Raw genomic sequence first — 4,649 nt, 5'->3', positions numbered from 1 at the left:
GTGTGGAACTTCTTTGGTATGTTGTATAATATGACCGAGGTGCCCCTACCCCTTACTATAGTGAAATAGTGCCATCCAGCATACAAGGGCGGACGCTTTCACGACCGTCTCCCACTCGGTATGTGCAGATTCTCGGATCATTTTGTATAGTATGCTATTAAATCGACCCTCCATTGACTCTGACGGTCTTCCATTCGGGTGTGCAAGTTCTCTTGGTGCATTTGAAGTATGAGTTGGGTTTAATGAAATTGATTTCGTCATAGGCACGGTGCTGTGCTGTGCTGTGCCATCGATAACACCAATAAGGAAGGGGCATCTATTTTTACTTAGGCTAGCATACCTAAGTTAAATCAAACTCCCCTTGCCAATACAAGAAGGAAGAGGATTTCGACATCGACGAAACCTCCGGCGGCCCGGTAGTGGTTGGTTAGGTTAGGTAGTTGCCTGTATTATTAATCTATAAAATTTAAGGTCCCCCATTAGACTTTACCACGGTCAGGCTAAACAGTTTAGGCTAGATAGTGGTGGCTGCTTGGATTATTTCTTTCTGTCTGTTATTGACTTAGGCTGGCTAGCCTCTATAAAATTGTGGACACCAATAGACTTTGTACTAAGGTTAGGTTAAACAGACACTTCTGCTGTAATGGAGGATTTTGCCATCGGGGGGCGTGACGAAACCTCCAGCCGTCTGGTAGTGTGGACTGCACCACGGTTAGGTTAGGTAGTAGTGGCTGTCTGGATTATTTCTTTGTCTTACTCAGGCTGGCAAGCCTCGCTAAAACTTTAGGACACCAATACACTCTTCAACTACCAAGGAGAGGTTGTTGGATTATTTGTTTGTCTCTTACTCAGGCTGTGCAAGCCTCCATAAAACTTCAGGACACCAACACACTCTCTACTACTACTACTACTACCACCACCAAGGAGAGGTTGTTGGATTATTTGTTTGTCTCTTACTTAGGCTGGCAAGCCTCTATAAAACTTCAGGACACCAATACACTCTCTACTACTACTACCAAGGAGAGGTTGTTGGATTATTTGTTTGTCTCTTACTTAGGCTGGCAAGCCTCTATAAAACTTTAGGACACCAATACACTTTAAACAAGGTTAGGTTAAACAGACACTTGCGCAATGGAGCAGGCCGCTAGATACTGCTGCCGCTGCTGTAATGGAGGATTTCGCCATCGGGGGGCGTGGCGAAACCTCCGGCCTGGTAGGGAGAAGTCTTAATGGATCGCAGTGAGGATGCTGCTCTGCCATCTACAACACCCTGACCGGTACGTAAATCGTCTACGAACGATTCGGTACGGCACATCAGCATTCGGGTGATCCGCATTTGGGACGGGAGAGCCGGCACTGATGACACGACTCCCCGGAGTTCCCGTTGCATGGGTCCATTCTCCGGCGGTGCAGCAAGCTGCCCGCCAGAGTCTCGTAATATCTTTGACCGTCCCAATGCGAGCCGTACGCGGTATCGTTGCTTCTCTAGCCGGGATGCTGCCTTAAAGGCTTTCAGGCATAATCCCACGGACGTAGCCTCGCTCCACTGGCCGATCGACCAGAACGGAACCATATGTCCGGACCTGCCGTTCCTCTCGTACTAGGCAAGTTCACTATCGCAGCGACCTCATTTTAACAGTAGGGTAAAACTAGCCTGTCTCACGACGGTCTAAGCCCAGCTCACGTTCCTGTTGGTGGGTGAACAATCCAGCGGCAATTCTGCTTCACAATGATAGGAAGAGCGAGCATCAAAGGATCAAAAGCGACGTCGCTATGAACGCTTAGCCGCCACAAGCCAGTTATCCCTGTGGTAACTTTTCTGACACCTCTTGCTTAAAACTCCTAAGTCAAAAGGATCCGATAAGGCGCGCGTCGTGTTGTGCAAGTGGGATAAATGGCATTTTGCTCACGCGAGGTTTCGCTGAGCTGGCTGCGAGGACGCCTGCGTTATCATTTGACAGATGTACCGCCCCAGTCAAACTCCCCACCTGATAATGTCCTCGGAGCGGATCGCGGCGGGCGCGAGCGCCCGGCCTTCTCGTAGACGCGGGCCCGGCGCGGCTTCGCTGTTAGCGTACCCGGCCGGAACCGCACGTCCACTTGTCGGCCCTTCCGCCGCTTAGGGCTAGAAAGAGGAGACGCTCCAGCGCGGGGAGACTCCCATTCCGTCTCACCGACTAAGTAAAGAAACGATCAGAGTAGTGGTATTTCACTGGCGGCCTCCCACTTATGCTACACCTCTGATGTCTCTCTACAAAATCAGACTAGAGTCAAGCTCAACAGGGTCTTCTTTCCCCGCTGTTTAGTGCAGGCCCGTTCCCCTGCCTGTGGGTTCGCTAGATAGTAGATAGGGACAGTGGGAATCTCGTTATTCCATTCATGCGCGTCACTATTTAGATGACGAGGCATTTGGCTAGTAATACTCACAAACAATTTTTATTAGTTACAACAACACGGAGCCGCTTCCTGCATGCCCGGACGCTCCTCACTTTCTCTACTTTTCTTTAAAAATTAAAACTCAAATGCACAACTGTGCCCCTAAAATCTGACTATCTTGCAGGGATTACCAGGTTCCCTGCACAACTACTCTCCTGGCATTTATACCCTTCCGCAATATCCATCCTGGTATGGAGTTCCCCGCAGTGCTTGGATGTTGGTCACCGGATGTCTAAGATGTAGTTCGCAACTGGCACCCCATCCCACCCCATAAAGATATTTTAATGGCCTTATTTATTGACCGCCGGCCCTGCTGGCGGCTGCTGGTTTGGGAGGGTTGCCAGTTGCTCGTGGTGACACACTTGTGGAGCTCATGGATGAGGCTGCTGTCCGTGTCTCTGTTGCAGAAGGAATCAGAGCGATGGTCATCTCCGACTTGTCAGGAGAGGACTAAAACCTAGCTAAAAATTTTAAAAAAATGAAGGAGTTAAAAAACCTCTTGTCCAAGTTTTTAGGATAGAGCGCCCGCCACAGCAGGCTCGAACTCGGCGTGTGTCCCGGGAGCAGCAGCACCCCGGTGGATTGGAGCTCCTTGGCAGGGATGAGATCGAACTGCCCTGCTTGCAGTGTGAGCGAACGCCCCAGCCCCAGCATTCGGGCCGCGGAGCGACATCCTAGCCGTCCGCCTACAGTCTGAGCGATCTAAGGATGTTTATAGATCCCTCAATGGCCATTGTGACAAGTATCTCGATGCCCGCGCGTCTGATGCCCAACCGGCTGAGCAGCTTGATAGTGGCTGGTCTTATGCCACCTCGTGCGCCGAAGGCAACACCCAGGAAGTTCACTGCAGCTACCGGAGGCAGCGAGCTGTTGTTAGCAATGAACCTCCTGATGTCGACCTCGTGTGCACGGTACTTATCGATCTTGTGCTGCTCAGCTAAGCGAAGGGTGTTAATATCGCTTTCGAAGGGCACACAGACGTCGAGCACCGAGTACTGGCCATTTTTCTGCAGGATCAGATCAGGCTTCACGAACGTGTGACCACTTTGTACCCGCGGCTCTAAGAGTAAATGGAAGCCTTCTCCCTGTAGCCATTGTTTTAGCTTAAGGAGGATACGGTCATGTCTTGTCACCCTGTGGTTTTGGGCAGCAGGACATCTCTGTAAGAGATGTAATATATCCTCCTGCCCTTCCCCACATTGGCGACAGGTCATTCTTCCCAAGTCCTCATTAGGCACCCGGCCAATGGCTCTAGAGACTCGGCAGTTGATGGTCTGAGACCTGAGTCACAATAGGTCGATGGCTTTCCTGCCTGGGCCTAGGTCGTTTCGCAAGATGGCATTGCTGGCCCGGCTGCCAAAGAAGGTCTCCGCCCCCTTGCCATGCCAGGATGTACTCCACTCTTCCCTCTTCTTCCGCAACAGCGACCTTTTCAATTGAGACAAGGTGTTATTGTCTATATGGCCTACCCGGAAGTGCCTCGCCATTGCCCCGACTTCGCGACCCCAGAGACCCCCAGAGGCTATAAACCTTACTGCAGGGTCGTCTGAGGCCTTGAGACGCCGGAGCAGTCCCATCTTCTGATGGGAAACGGTCTCCAGTAGTGAGGGCACTCCCACGCCCTCGTCTCTCATGGGTAGGCCAATGGCGGCTGTATTGAGTGTCCGAGGTAGGTGGAGCCATTGCCTGGTCCTATACTGAAGCCTCGGGATAATCTAAGACTTCAGTATCTTGATCTTTTGCAAGGGTTTCAGCGAAGAACCTCCTATTTTCTCCATGATGTTCTGGAGTTTTTGTTTTTCGCCATCGACCCTACTCCCCGGTCTCTCAAGTCCTGAGGGCCCCACCTGGAGCCCTAAGTACCTCACGTACTCATCAGGTTCAATTCTTGGTAGGTATTCGGCCAGACCCGTGGTCGAGTTCAGCATTGTGAAGCATTCCTCGGTCACGACCCTGAGCTTCACACCATACCTACCCCTTGCAGCCCGCTCAAGACCCAGTGTGGCGCACTTCGTGGGCTGCGCGGCCAGTCCCCTCGCACCAAGGAACCGGTCTAGCTGATTCAGGCTCCTCTGCATCCCGAGCCTGGACTCAGAGACTATTACCAGGTCGTCCGCAAATCCTGTCACCGCCACCGACGTTACATCGTCCAGGCGGTATCCAACGGCAGGACCCAGGGACTCCAGGTACTCATCCACCACGGCAGAGAAAAG

At 51.8% G+C, this 4,649-nt stretch overlaps 1 pseudogene; it reads right to left on the bottom strand.

The window, feature by feature from the left end:
- Positions 1–1,196: 1,196 nt before the first annotated feature.
- Positions 1,197–4,649, bottom strand: part of LOC121865588 — a 6,604-nt pseudogene continuing 3,151 nt past the window's right edge.

The sequence above is a fragment of the Homarus americanus genome, unplaced genomic scaffold, assembly GCF_018991925.1.
Source record: "Homarus americanus isolate GMGI-L3 unplaced genomic scaffold, GMGI_Hamer_2.0 scaffold3949, whole genome shotgun sequence".
Lineage (NCBI taxonomy): Eukaryota > Metazoa > Arthropoda > Malacostraca > Decapoda > Nephropidae > Homarus > Homarus americanus.
This window is presented reverse-complemented; position numbering and strand designations above follow the sequence as displayed.